General features: G+C 41.6%; 1 protein-coding gene across 4 annotated transcripts in view; it reads left to right on the top strand.

Annotated features, from left to right (window-relative positions):
- Positions 1 to 2158: 2158 nt before the first annotated feature.
- Positions 2159 to 16015, top strand: part of mpp7a (MAGUK p55 scaffold protein 7a) — a 149106-nt gene continuing 135249 nt past the window's right edge. For all 4 annotated transcript variants that reach the window (XM_015354035.2, XM_015354036.2, XM_069191257.1 and 1 more), the window contains exon 1: positions 2159 to 2387. The gene's annotated coding sequence lies outside the window, so the exon portion shown is untranslated. The remainder of the gene's footprint in view (positions 2388 to 16015) is intronic.

Here is a 16015-nt window from a genome sequence, read left to right on the forward strand (position 1 = left end):
AGTGCACAAGTGGAAACTCATGGACGTGCACTTAAAGCTGAGAGAACACGAGACATCTTTTCACCTGAAGGAATGTGTGAATCTGGAACAAGCTACCCAGCCATGTGGTTGAAGCTGATTTTTGGCTTCCTTCAGGAAACAGCTGGATGAGATCATGGGATCTATTGGCTTCTAGCTACCAAAAGAGCCAGATGGCCTCCTTTCGTTCGTCACTCTTTTTGTAATGCTCTTATGTGCTAATGTCCAGGGGTACACGGGCCATCCCACTGCCAGCTCCCACTGTCCTCATGGAGAAGATGCTCTGTGTGCAACAAAAGAAACTAAACAACAACTGGTAGGTGGGTTGTTCTCAATCGGCCAGGGGCTGGGATGCCTTTCGCGGGCTCTGCAATGCCCTTGCCACAACTGAGAAACTAATTTAGGACCGACGGCCCTGCTGTGAGTGTTTGTATCTTGGGGTGTCTTGTGTTGGACTGGCATCCTGTCCAGGGTCTATCCTGCCTTGTGCCCCTAGCTTTCCGGAATAAGCTCCAGTTCCCCTGCGTTCCTGAACAGGATAAAGTAGTTGGAAAATGGATGGAAAAAGTATATCTTAATTAATGCTAAATTAATCATTCTCTTCCCAGTACCAGTTATATAATCTGCTGATCTTGAAAAAAAGGTCTAGTTAGACCTTAATGTTGGAATTGGAAATATATTTATCCAGGCTCCATAGCTCTCTCTCACAGCCCTAGAAAAAAAAAACTAACCTATTCCTAATTTAAAACAATTAAATATATTCCTAACAAGGATAGTCATGCGTTCATCTATACCTTCCAGTCTGCCTCCTTGTATTTATGTACCAAACCAAACTCCCCTCAAACTATGCAATACTGCTTTATTTGTTTTCAACATGTTGCAGTCTCAGGGGATGGGAGCTTCATTTGAACTCGTTAACTCTCCTCCAGGTTTGTTTTCTTTTCAAACTCCAAATGGAAAAAGTGACACGGGGATTAATGATCACTGCAATGTGTGGAGGAATGCCCCAGCATTCTTATGAGGTATATGCTGACCTCGCTGGCTTAGAAGCTATTTAAATTACACCTTGATTAAAAGCTGAATTGCTGTGAATAGTGTAAATGATTCTCCCTTAAGAATAATATTAAACTTTATTTTATATAACACCCTCATAAGTGGCTTCTCAAAGCGATTTACAAAACACAAGAAATACACCGTGAGAGGAAATAGTAAATTTAATTTAGCATTCATTTAATAATAGATTCATCTCTCTATTAATTTGCAGGTTTTGACTTCACACCTGTCCTCCAGTTTTCCTTGAGTGTCGACGCTCCTTCTCCCCTGCTCCCCTAACCTGAGGAAGACTCCACATCCGAATAGTTGTGTCTCTTCTCTTTTCTTTTCAACATGGTATAAACCTTGACCTGTTTCTTCGGAAATAGTAGATGGGGTGGAATACAGTAAGAAAGTGAAGGGGCAGACAAAGGACAAGTTAAATAAAAGCCCTTCTAAAAAAAGAAAGTTTTAATTCCTGATTTGAAAGAGCTCGGGGAAGGTGACTCTCAGACCCTCTGATGTATAGGGAGAGAAGCAGGAGAAGGAGCTGTCACCCATAGCATGTAGACGGGCTCGGGAGGCAGTCAAGAGAACAGAATTAGATGAGAGAAGGCTGCAAGGTGGGGAGAAGGACAATAACCCAGAGAGGTAATGAGGTGCCAAGCTATGCAGAGCCTTGAGGATGAGGAGGAGGATTCTGAAGTCGACACAAAACCTGACAGTAATCCAGTGCAAGGATTCCAGGATAAGAGTAATGTGAGGCGATCTTATTCTAAAACAATCACAGGGTGTACAACCTAGAAGTCCATTAATCATTATTATACAAAAATAGAACTCCTTAAGTATGCTTGTACGTAATTTTCATGTGTATTTAAGGCGAATACGTAATTCGTCTGCTGAACACTTTGTCTTATTTACCCAAGGAGCAACAGAAAAAACACCTGGCAACACAATTCACCTTATCAGGAACTTTTTTGAGGGAGGGGATGTAATGATTGACAAATACAGAAACCAATGGTAAAGAGAGATTCCAGTCTCGTACCGCCCCTTATTCTGAATGTTAGCCAATCACGTAGCGGACTTAGGCATCAACTTCCGCCAGGCTGTTCCATTGATTGAGGGACGGATGGGCGTTCGAGCTGGAAAGGATCACATCGGGGGAAAAAAGGATGCGGTTGAGTTTGGAAAGTGAATTCGGGAAGAGGACGATCTGATTTTGTTTTTTAAACGGAAGTCTTGGAAGCCAGCCAAAGAACATTGGATTTTGGACTTACGAGTCACCAGGCGCTAGAAGAAAAGAAGGGAAAGGGAGTGACTTTTAAGACCGGACTCAGGTACTTTTCTGCGGCGCAAGAGTAAATGTTAGCAGTGAAGTTAGCTGGTCGAGATCGGCTTTTCTCCCGTGTACAGTAGAGAAAAAGAGCAGGCTCTGTGGTGTGGTATCTGAGACAAAGTTTTAACATTGCACAGCTTTGCTGTTGTAAATTTTGTCAGTGCATGGCCATTGTAGTACAATAGGTCTCCTTAATCCCTTCGTAGTATCGCGGGTCATTTATCGCTGTGAATCATCAAAGGACGCTGACATGGAGTTTAACGCCCAGCAATCCACATATGCAAAACTTTCCTACCTCATGTTTCATTCTGCGATTTGGAAGCCCTTTGCTTTAACCTGTTTAGCAGCGTGCTTTGTATAACGTAAAAATGGCTAGTTTATTAAACAACCTAAATTCCATGCAAGACAGAAGGTGGTAAGAAATAACGTGGCGAGGTTCCCGGTGGGGGTTTTTAGAGATTAGCTGACGACGGGTATTGTTACAATATTCTGTCAGTAGTATTTTTAGAGATATCGGAGAGGCACAGCTCCTGTCAGGGATCCGGGTCACCTTTTGTCTCAGCGTGGGCGAGTTACTGTAGCGGCGCCTATTTTGGCGTTGACAGGTGCCAAGCATCTACACCAGCTGACTTTAAAGACGTGCTTTTTGGGCCCTGTCATCCTGAAAAATAACGATATATCAAACTTGCACGTATTGGCAAAACGCCTTCAATTCTTGCGCGGTGTTTTAACATTCAGGATGATTTTATTCTGAAATTGATGCGATTACAAAATCAGAAGAGGAACCCTGAGCACACGGGCCAGCTATAGTTACTTCAATTTACTCCAAATCTGAACAATTAACAAATAATATGCATTCAATTTAAAGTAGGAGTGTACGTTTATAACTTAGCTGAACTTAATTGTTTTTGTTTTTTATTCCGTGTTGTCGGGTCAGCCATCACATGATTTCGGGATATTATACATTTTCAATTAAACGGGTGTCCCTTGAAGGTATTGTATGACCTGTCAATTATTGTACAGCAGAGGAGATGCTTTTGTAAAAGTAGTAACCTAAGAATTATATAATGATAGTATTATATTCCCATCCATGCAACTTGCCTGCTCGTACTACGCGTTTTACAGGGTCTTGATAAACTGGTTTTCAAGACTGACAAAACTGATAATTGGTCTTGAATGGGATGCAGTTCACCCAAACTGGTTTTGTTTCGAGTCAAACGTGTAAAGAAAGTAGACATGACTCTTTTCACTCGCCAGTTTTGTAAGTTTGTTTTCTGCAGCGCTCAACGGCTGCCCGACAGAAAGTGCTTTTGTGCGCCGTCAGGAGCGGCTCGCTTGTCTGTCCCAGCCCAGTGTGTGGGCGCGCTGCGCGGTGAGACAAATTGCTTTGTCCGCGCTGTTGGCGTGCCGTCGTGTGAGAGCCGAGCACACGGGGGACTGTGCGACGGCCCTGCTTGGTGTCTTCTGTGACTCGCCAGACGAGGAGAAAGAGGGTGACGAGCCGGCAGCACCCCTGAAGGGAAGCGTGTAGCGCACTGTTAATGGCCGCAGGGTGCGGATGAAACTCGTTTTACACGAGTCGTCCAGGGATCATTTAGCGCGCACCATGTGGTCAGCCCGGATTAGAGGCAGTAGGCTTTGGCTCACCCTTCCCAGTTGGTGCAGATGGTTTTCTATCCGCTCTTCTGCAGTAGCTGTTTCAGGAAGACCGCTGCTGTGCTGTGTCATTATCCTCTTTTCTATATCCTTCCCGTAGCACCCTACCATGTGCCCTCTGCGCTCATTGCTTCAAATGCTGCTCGCTGGCTATGTCTTCATTGTGAAGTTATCAGACCCCTTGTGCGAACTTCAGAACAGAATTTATTCTACAGCTCCTATCTTACAAGCAGCCTCCAACACGAATCCACAAAGTACTTTTGGCTTAAAGGGTTTTATACAACACCAGTTCGTAACTGGTGATTTGCTTTCGGGCTGCTTGAATGGTGATTAAACATAGATTGATTTTCACCAGATAACGCATGCTCTCCTGGGATTTCAGTTTAGTTTACCACTGAGGTACGATTTGTTTAGCCTTTGCAGTTCAGTTTATGAAGGGTTTTCGGAAAATGGATTCGACACTTAACGGAGAAGGAAACTAGTTAACTTTATAAAGCTCGTATTCTTTGCCAGCCAACATTGTCAAACTAACCTGAAAATACTTGAAATACATGCTGTCTACCCCCCCAAGAAATATACAGCCTTGCTCAGTTTTAGTTTGTGTAGGGAAGAATCTGTAGCTGCACAAAAGAAAGGTAACATCAGGTCTGTTGGATTTAATGAAACATTCCACATGTGTGTGACTGCAATTGTTAATTAATGAATAAGACTCCATCATTTTCTTTGCTGGAGCAGCACATGTTGTGTAGCCCACAGCTGTTTTGTATCTCATTTGCTGGTAGAACATTATCTAAACCCAGAGAGACTTATAACAAGCAGATGTCCATGTCTGAGTGGAGTGAGGTTATTATGTTTCTATTTAATTGTTTTAAAAATGTGATGATGCTGCCTTTTCTCCCGATTGCTTGCAGTGATCTATAAGGTTGATACTACCGCTCAATTCCAACCACCTGAAATCTAGTTAAATTGTCTGCTTATAGTAATCCAAGTTTTATAGATCTTTTTAGAGTTGGGTAAGCCTATTTACTAAGAGGTTCTATTACAATTGTATGTTCTAAGCACAGCATAACTTTCAGACCTCTCCAAGATGGGAATTTGATATTCTAAATAGCACCTCATTCGTCTTTTTATAAGCTCTGAATGGTTATTGGTCCTTGAGGCTGACAAGTTTGAGGTGTGTGGTCAAAAGATTGTCCTTAATACAGCTCATGGAAATGTACAAAACTAAGATCACTGACTTGTGCACTCTTATGCTCAAAGAAAACAAATGGTGCACTTTGGTGTTTTTATATCAGATAGCCCCCAGGAAACGGGATTTAAAATTGAGAAATCGTTCACTGAAAATTTAACATGAGCAACAGCATTCTGACCCAGTTACATTCTCCATTCATCATTTTTTATTACATGCGCAACAAAAGAGAACATTTTAATGAATCCTGCCTCTCTAGATCTAGAGCCTTTTGCACAGCCCAGGGAAATAGCATAGTACTTGTTGACATATTCAGGTTAACAAATTGTTCTGTAGATCTAGAAAAAAATAGCCTTTATTATAAGGCCTGAACAGGAAAAATAAAAAAATAAAACGGTTCTCCCCATCGGCTCGGCATGGGTATATATTTCATGATGTGACAAGCATTTGATATCAAAACATCATTTGGGGATAGTTTATTGATATGCTCTGATCTGTCAGGTTTGGTTAAAAAATGGTATAAATATCAGTTTTATCACTATGACACTTCTTTGAGGGTAATTGCTGGCTGCCAGGCCTGCTATTTTCTTGTTCAATTTATTTAAGCAGGATAAACTAAACTGCTTATCCTCTTTCATGGTCATGAAACTGACTCTGAGAGCTCTTGTGTCTCCATCAGTATGGAATTACAGCATGACCTCTTGGTGAAGTATTGGAATGAATTAATGAAGCAGTTGTGGACTATTAGACTCCATGGATCACATTGGATTGCTGGTCATAATCTGTCAAATTGACTTTTCCCTGGTGAATCGGTTAAGAGGAAAGCAGAAAAAACAAAACAAGGAAAATGCTTCATGATGTCAGTATTAAATGATTACCAAGTTCAGCAGACATTATGACATTATGTGTGGAGAACCATGAGCTGCCTGTTTTGTCAGTCCAAGCATATTCCTTTTCAGTAAGGTGTAACCTGTTTAAGTGGTGAAAAGACTCAGCGGAGGAACGACAAACACGCTGAGCTTCTTGAATGATGTTTACTGAGCAACGGCAGAAACGTTTGTACGGTTTGTCAATTTAATCTAGTCCAGGGTTGTGAGGGAGCCAGAGCCTATCCCAACAAGCAATGGGCATGAGGCAGGATCCAGCCTTCATCACACACAGACAAAAATTCAGGCACACACATGTTCACACCAGAGTCAGATGTTCCAGAATCCAGTTAAGCTAGCAGGATGTCTATGGACTGTAGGAGAAAACCCATGTGAACACAAGGAGAACATGCAAACTCCATACACACAGCACCCCAGGTCTGGAATTGAGCCCAGTGCCCCAGTACTGCAAGGCAGCAATGCTCACCACTGTGCCACTCAGGCATGTTTTTATTAAATATACAGTTTTGGAATAGTCACTAAATAATGACGCCATGATCACTTTGATCAATGTATTATTCACAACTAATCACAATGCACACGAGTGACTAGAGGTGTTACATGAACAGAAACTCATCACATCTGGTCATGGCTGATGAGGGGATTTTAAGATGTTGCATATCAAATCTGATGTAAATTAAGAATGAAAACCACAGAAAGGAACCAGGATCTCCTGCTCATCAGGAGTTAAAAACACCTTTGTGCTACTGGTATTGGACTGTCGGTCTCCATTTGGGATGTTCCAGCCAAGATCGGTCTGTCACCATCTGAGAGAGCCCTTGTCAAAACCGATGAGGAGCTCCGGTTGCGATGCCTTGGGAACAGGAGTAGCTAGCTGCTACAAGACTGCACTTGCAGTGATTGATAGCATCTGTCTGCATGGCACAGCATTAATCAGTCGCTGGGACCTCGCTTGTTGTCTTTTGGACGTGACCACATTCCAGCAGGACAACGCATTACCTAATGAGAAGATGAGAATGCGACAGTCAGCTTCCATGACTTCAGCCTGGCTAAAGACCCCATTGATCAACTGGGGACCTGGGATGACCTGTAGCAGCTAGCTCAGATACCAGTGAACAAGCACTTGCCTGGGCAGACTCAGAGTCTTGCAAAGCCCAAAGTCATGCAAATGTGCACCTTGTATTGCTTGCAATGGTGGTCACAAAAGCTACTGATTTTATATTTTTACTTTCACAGTAGGCCCTGTGACATCTGAATAAATGCATTTGTATCTGGGAGTTCCTTCTCGTACTGAATTTCAAGTCGCAACTCGCATGGTGATATGACGAATTGAACACGAAGATCAATGATCTTTTGAAGCAGATGGGTGAATAAACTGGTAGACAGATAAACGGCCATGCAGGAATGCCACTGTGAAGACAACGGTGTCTTTTAAAGTTTTAATAATATTTGCTGCAAATGACTCCTTTTCAGTTGTATACGAGCTGTACTGTAGACGTGTACGTAAGTGTTTTGGTCACGAGAAAAAAAAAATACAATTTTTGGCCTAAACCCAAAGTGTAGTGTGGTGCAAGCCCAGCACAAGACATGACTCCGTCCGCAACATCTGCTTGCTTCTTTATGGTCCCAGATGGGAAATTTGATTTGCAGGCAGGTGAAAGACATAACACGATACATTTAACAATGAACACGTTAACATAAGATGAGTAAAAACAAGTTGTCAGATCTAAATCTTCACAATTTTGAAAGACAAAGAAATTGGATCATGCGTGTATCGGACAGATACATGCATGGTGGAAAAAATAAAGTAAAACATACCAATCAGTTGTCCAGATTAATCAGGTTAATGGCTGTGGGGGGGAGGATAACTTGGGTTTTAATGCACTTCAATCTACTGTAGGTAGTCTAAATATATGCCCTGATGTAAGCAAATCAGATTCGCTGTCGGTCTCCAGACAGGGAGGTCATGACAGTGGGTGATAAACATTATAAGCTTTCTGCCATACTTGTTTGGTATAGATGTCTGCCAGCTGCAGCTGTTGTGGGGAATTCGTCCTCAGAGGCACAGGACACAGTCTTGTGCAGCTTCAGTTTTATTGAGCTGGATAAGAACAGCAATGAACGCTGGGTTTCCAACCTTTATGGACAGTGCGGGTCAGGAAGGGGTTTGGTTTCACAGTTTTATGGTTTGTTACGGCTATTTGTCCCATCCTTTGATATGTGGCATGAGTTGAACTGCTTTGTCCCGCTCCAAGTCCTGTCCTTTTGATATGCAGCACACATTGATCTGCTTTATCCCATTTATGGTCCTGTCTTTTATGTAGTGTAAGTTGCTGGAGTTGCATCTTAGCATAACATTTGTTGTAGGCTAAATGAGCAGATGCCAGCAATACCTTCCACAATGTGGTTGGGTCGTTACATGGCAGTGCTGGATATGTGCAATAGTTATATGTCGCACTTGTGAATGGCTCCCTTCACTATCCTGCTCAGTTTTTATTGAGTGTATTCTGGTTACCACACCAGGCTGCCACGGAGAAGTTGAGTACAGAAGGAACTGGAAAGCTTGGCAGGAGGGGGATGACGTATTGGGATGAGGAGAATCCTAGAGGAAACCCTGCTTGTGACACCCAAGAATCTCAAACTGGACGTGCTTCCAAAGGTGCTTGTGCCAAAAACGTAAACAGAGGGCACATTACTGATTGTGCATCTTACTGGGAGGTTCTGAGGACATTTCAAGCTGTTTCCCACAATAGGCATCATTACACCATTACAGCTTCAGTTTGATCATTACAGGTTTGATTTAAAATAATAATGTGAGAAATGTCTCCCTTCTATGTGATTCATCAGATTGTAATACTGATCAGTTCTTCTGATGCTCAGTATATTCTTGACATTTCGAGGTTGGATGATGTGTTAGATGTTTGACGGAATTAATAGCTGCGGAACTATATGTTTTGATTTATGCATCTTTCAGTTGTGTAAATAGTCATTTAGCCAGCAGCCATATCATTCTGCAACTCACAACTGGCAGCCCACTGAAGCTCAGCAGGTGTGAGCCTGGTCAGTACCTGGATGGGAGACCTCCTGGGAAAAACTAAGGTTGCTGCTGGAAAAGGTGTTAGTGGGGCCAGCAGGGGGCGCTCACCCTGTGGTCCTTGTGGGTCCTAATGCCCCAGTATAGTGACGGGGACACTGTACTGTAAACGGGCACCGTCATTTGGATGAGACGTAAAACTGAGGTCCTGACTCTCTGTGGTCATTAAAAAAAAAAAAAAAAATCCCATGGCATTTCTCGAAAAGAATAGGGGTGTTACCCCGGCGTCCTGGCCATATTTCCAATTGGCCCTTATCAATCATGACCTCCTAATAATCTGGCTTCATTACTCTGCTCTCCTCCCCACTGATAGCTGATGTGTGGTGAGCGTTGTGGCGCACTATGGCTGCCGTCGCATCATCCAGGTGGGGCTGCACATTGGTGGTGGTGGAGGGGAGACCCCATTACCTGTAAAGCGCTTTGAGTGGAGTGTCCAGAAAAGCGCTGTGTAAGTGTAAGCAATTATTATTATTTTTATTTTCATACCCTCACAAACACATTCACACACACGTGTGGATGCCGTAAGTGTCGGGTGACAGCAGTGTGGTGAAGTTTGTGGTTTAAGTGTGTTGTCACTCTGGAAAGAAGAGGAACCCATGTGGGCTTTACTGGTGTCAGGTCTGAGATACAGAAGACGCATATTGTGCTACACACAGTACACACATCTTTTTAGGTTTTTTTAATCAAAGGAGAATCAACGAGGGGAGAGTTGAAGGGAATCTTCTACACCCTCTTCACAGCTGCCTCATTCATCCTTCAAAAATAATCCTTTGGGAACAAATTCTCATTTCCTCTGATAACCTGGCTGTGAGGAAAATATCTAGTACAGATTACGCCTCCAAAGTTCCTCAGCATCAAAAATGTTTTCTGTAAACAGTTCTGTAGTATTAAAGAAAATTTTTATGGACATGTATTGCCTCTGTACATCTGAATACATCACAAACCTTTACACATCACCATCTATTGCATATGCATAACCCATTACAAAAAAAGGCATGACCTATTGCACATAGATAAATAGTACAAAAATGACTGTCAGGGCTTCAAATTAATTATTGAGCTGTAAGATCATGTATTTGTCAGAGATCAAATCATCATAAGTTATAAATAACACATTTTAAAACTTCACGTTGACAATAATGTCTGGTTTATTTTTAGCCCCACTTTAAGCAAGTAGGAACAAGCGAATGCTTTGTTAATGAACAATAGGAGATCTGCTCTTTTTAAATGATGAACACATTATTCATCATTAATTGTATTGCATGATTTTTTTTTGAATTACTAGAACTACAAATCTGCAGATATTGCAGCAAGAAAATGAGGTCAGGAATTTCAGAAAATACAAATACATGTTTAACAAGAATATTTCGCAAAACCTGTCAATAATAAAGTCTATATGCAATCACAAGTTAAACATGCAGGTTTCACACTGGTGCGGTTGCGTAACATTTACAAATATTTATTGTTGATGTTTTTGGATAGTATCACTGCCGCATGCTCTCTGAAACAACAGGGTAAAAACAGGTCAGGCAGGTTCAAGATGGCGCAATTGTCCAAAAGTGTGAGGGGAATTTTTTATCTCTGCCTTGATTACAGACAGTTCTGAAATAGCACCCCCTTAAAGATTTGTAACACCCAAGAGCCCTTGTTTACTGATGAGAGTGGCAATTCATGTTTGCCGTTGCATTTATCTGATCAAATGCCCTGGTGATGAACCCTAGACCGTACTGCATTCTTTCCTTTCAGTCCTCAATCTACATTCTTCTGCCGATCTTGAAGTTAAGAGTCCAATTAAGCCGCGGTACTCATCTTCCCTGTTATGAATAATACAGCTGACAGGCTTGTCTATTCAGAATGCTTTATACATAGTGTAAATACTGGAATGCTATATTCTGACCTACAGTTTGGGTTATTGTACTGTGAGGATTCTGCCGAGTAGAAAAACTGCACAACTTTATTCCATTAGTTAGAATAAAAATTAAAATTCTAAGATTGAGCAGAAATAGTTGGACACATTTTCATTTCTGGCTATTTTAAATGGGAGATAAATTCTTTCTTAATTTAGCAGAGGATAATACCCAAGTAAAGCTACTTTGCCCTCCTTTGTACATAATTTGTTTTGGATTTTGCATGAGAAATCATGTTCCTATGAGCATTCTGGGAGTTATGCACAATCAGGTAAAATAAAATAGTGATGTTGTCAGTAAACATATGACATTCTTTTGCTGCTGTTTTTTTCTTAGACGACCTTAGCCCAGTGACAGTCTTAATTTCTCTTTTTTTAGATTAAGAATCCCTAAATCTTCATCCAGAGATGAAGTCCCATCCCCGGAAGGGTTATTGAATATATTGCACTATATTATTATTATTATTATTATTATTATTATTATTATTATTATTATTATTATTATATATTGTCTTTTGTGAAGGAAAGGGGTCAGCAAACTTTCAGAAGAGGCATGCCAAGAGTTACCTCATGCACATGTTTTTATGGATTTGAGTGCCATTGATACATTTTTAATGTCTGCAATAGCCCTGTTTATATTTCGAGTAATAAAAATGTCATGTGGTATCTAAAATTGATTTGTGGCTTAATGTGTTTAGTTACACAGAAGTTAGTAAAGACGCTGCTTTTGGTTTCTGTACCTTTTTGTGGCCTGTTTGATGCTCAGAATTGTCTGACTCTATTTGAAGTGTTTGTCTGAAAAAGCCATTGGATGCTAGTTGTGCGAAAAACAACGCTCTCATAGCAGAGAGCACAGACAATCCCTGCAACAGGGCTGAAATTAGCAAACGTCTTGCAACAGCATTGCATCTAACATAGCAACTGTCATTTTCTCCAAAATGTTTGACTTAAGTGTGAAAAAATATTAGGATCGCAAGCTTTCTTGTTAATAGGGACAGCAGTAGGCTGGTCCCACTAAAAATACTGTGGTAAATAAACCGATTGAATTGTTTTTTCTGTGCCAAAGAGCTCTTATCGAATAGGATGTTGTAGAGCATTACAGAACAGTCAAGCGTAGTTTTTATAGTTTCTTATTTACTTCTTGGTTTATTATTAGACTTTTTTTGCACATGCACATTTCCACAGGGAGCTACTGGTGATGCAGTTAATAATAAATGGAGGTAATATTGTAGAAATTCTGTTAATGCAGTGTTATGATACAAATAAGGTTGCAATTTTTTTTTTAAATGGATATACAATATTTTGTTATTATACTGGAGCACCCGCAGGAAAGTGAAGCAAATATGGAGACAAAAAACGAACTTCCACACCGATAGAACCCCAGGTCCCCATGCTGTAGGGCAACAATGCTAACCACTGTCCCACTGTGCCTCCTCAGATTTCACAATCTGTATAAAAATGAGGTGAAAAGGCTTGGGGGGGGGATAGAGGTCACCGGGGTCCCGGGACAGAACCCTGGGGAACACCATTGGAACGAGAGTGAGAATGGGAGAGCAAGCTTCACCAGCAGGCCTGGTATGTGTGCCCAGCAAGGCAGTAGGACGACCAGGAAGGAGTGTGTTACAGGGGAACAGAGTGGCCTAGTGTCAGAGGCAGATGAGAGGGTACCCAGAGATGAGGCAGCACCAGCTGAGTGAACAGCATCGGTAACTGGGAGGATAGCCCTTTCTGTTGAGTCGACGAGCAAGAGCCGGACTGGAGAGGCTCAGCAGGAACTGCTGCAGGAGGAAATTGTATGCGAACTGCCAGCTCTCCAGGAACACGGGACGCATCTGAGATATTTTGGGATCCCGACAGCAAAGGTGTATAAGAGGTTATTGGGAGACATATATACTATATTAAGATATTGTTTCGGAATGGAAACTTTGACTTTTAAAGCACTACATTTATCGCCTTGTATATAGTGGTGTAGCATTTGCACAAAAAAAGTGAAATAAGGCTGTTACCATAACCGATGATGTGCAACACAAAGAAAGCAATACACTTTTTTTTTTATATTTTATCTGATTGTTTTGGATATAAGGCACTTAAGTTGAAGGTACCAGTACTTAAAGTGGCTGGTAATTGTGTAAAATCTGAATATATTCGTAGAAGTGAGATCACCGGATCACCTGGAGGTTCAGATGAATAGAAAACCGTGAAAACAAGGCAAAAAAACCGCAAACATGCTGCTGCAGAGAGGGTGTTGTCTCTTTTCAGCTCCACTAACCTACTGTCACTTTCTTATTTGTGCTGATTCTGGGTTTTCCTCTCTTCCCTCACTGCTGGGCGTCTTCAAGGCTGTTCTCGCCAGCGGGCTCTCACGATACTCGCTCTGCCTTTTCTGACCGGACCGCGCGTCGTGAAGCGCTTTCAGCTGTGCTCCGACCGCGTCACTTCGTCGCCAGGTCCCTGCGTTTTAACATGCCTTAACATCAAGTCCCTTTTCCTCTCCTGGCGATATCCCTGCTCAAGAGTGTTTGCCAGAGATTGTGTGCAGTAAAGTGCGGAGCTGCACACAATGCTTTTAATGTGGGTTTTCTCCCCCTCAGAGAGAACAATGAGGGCAATGTACGCTCCAGTGGTGACTTAATACATCTCACTCGCCGTACTTGACTTCATTCATTGTGTAATTTTCTAAGTGGTACAAAACGCCGCACTGTTCCTTTTGAAGATATACAATACGGATATTGAAATAAGACGTTTTTTTCTTTCTAATGTTAGTTTGTCGCGTTTAACGTTAATAAAGTTAAAACATGCAAAACTCTTGGTATTACCAGCTTGTTAATTACTGTGAGCCACATCCAAGAACACAGTCTTTGCTTATTTCTTGATAAACTTAAGTGTACACTTATTCTAACTGTTTTTTCCTATTCAAAGTCGTACATACAGTAGTTTTAAAATGTTGTTTATAATCAATGAAGATTGACATACTCACAAGATTGCTCTCTGATAGGTGTGTGGTGATGTACTGTACAGTTCCTGGTTCCGATGAAGTAATTGTTTCAAAAAAAGGATGCAGTACTTTCACAACAGTGTTACATTACAGCATAATATGAAGACAAATCCTGTACCACAGAGTTGTTTCAAGAGTCATGTTGCATGATGGAAAAACAGAGATTCAGACATTTTTTGGTGCATGGTGTCTTCCTTGCAAACATGTCATTATTCCATGTAAGAACATACATGCAGTAGTTTTGGAAAATGAGTAGTTTACTCACCACTAATTACTGCATGCTGTAACTCAGTTACTTGCAAAATGCAGTTGGCCAGAATGCAGTGAGGGAGAGAGCTGGAAATGTGTCCTAGGAGTTGCAGTGGTCTGTGCTCTGGGCGGGTGAGGCTTGTTGTGTTGTGTAGGCTGCCGTCTCTCCATCTTCCATCTCCTGTCTTTACGCACGTGTCCCGTTTTGGTATTTTCATGTATTGAAGTGAATTTGATTGGAAAATCATGGCGGGGGGTATTTGGTTGTCTTTTCCGGGTGAGAGGGTTGCTGTTCCACTCTCCTGAAGGGGCAGTGTTTCTGGCAGCTCCTCTGCCCTCCTCTCACAAGACATCCCACGGTTTGAAAACTCCGTATCATTTAAAATGCGTTTTTTTGTGTTGGGTTTGTGCCGCTTCTTTTCTAGACCCAAGTCTGCGCAAGGCACAAGCGTTGATAAGTGTATTCTTCCAATTCTTTGTTTTGTATCTACAGTGCTTTTTCAAAAAGTTGTTTTTTGAAGTTTTGAATGACATTGAACTTCTTTCGACTGAAAGTGTGCAGAATGGCCATTCAAGTTTTGTTTTTTAAGCATATTTTTAGCCATGTTTTCATCTTCTATAAGTGAACAAACTGGCATGTCATTGGAAGGGGGCGCAGACTTTTGCCCAGTACAGAAGATGCAAAACAGACACAATGTTCCCTCTTTGAACAATGCCAGTGAGGTCATATAGGGAGGGAGACGTCCAAGCAGACAATCAAATATAATGTCTGTTCTTTGTAACAGAATGAATGTTGCATTTCCTTCCTTTGAAGTCTTTTTTTCTGAAGTCTCTTTATGTGCTTTTACTGAAGGACACATTCATATTTTTCTGTAAGGTCAAGGGTCTGGAAGAGTTGCATTTTTTTTGGTGTTGAGAAATTATTTCACTCAGTTTATCCGCTGGTAGTGTGATTAACCATCAGGAGCTGGCTGTCTTGCTATTAAGCGACAGTAGTTAAGCCTGTAATTGAACATGGGCTACTACACAGTGCGTTATTGTCAGGCATTGCCACGGCAACACTGGCCTTTCTGTAGGACCACGTCCAGCCTAGGCCATCATTCTCGTTGGAAATCTGCCAGCTCTGAAGCTGATGTCAACTTTCATTCTAACATACTGGGGTTGTGGGAAAAAGAAAGAGAGATCAAGACCCTTTCATCTGTCTTTTCCAGGAATACAAATCCGTCCTAAATCGAGGAATGTAGCTATAGCGGACGTGTCCAGTTTGTAGACTGAATTATGAATCATTCTTTTGTAGTTAAGAGCCCCAGTTCAGACCGGGAGGTCATTTGCCACATCAGTTCATGGCAGAGGCTGCTGCTGGCAAAATACTGACTTTCAGATGGTAAAAACATTCTGGACTGGTGCCTAACTGACAGGTTTAGGTTTATATAGAGGTGTATTTCTTTGTACTCTCTGAGTTTTGGTTCGCTTCCTGCAGTGTTTAAGAGGATATGATGGAGACCTCTTTTAGAATGATTGGTAAGCCTGTTTTATTCTCCTTAATTAGGAAGAGAGGAAGACTGTTGCTCAACCTCCTAATTAAAAGACTGTTTTCTATCAGAAAATAAATAGTTTGGATACCGCACTTAGGTGGTACAGCTCTCATAAAAA

This window comes from Lepisosteus oculatus, chromosome 6 (assembly GCF_040954835.1).
Source record: "Lepisosteus oculatus isolate fLepOcu1 chromosome 6, fLepOcu1.hap2, whole genome shotgun sequence".
Classification (NCBI taxonomy): Eukaryota; Metazoa; Chordata; class Actinopteri; order Semionotiformes; family Lepisosteidae; genus Lepisosteus; species Lepisosteus oculatus.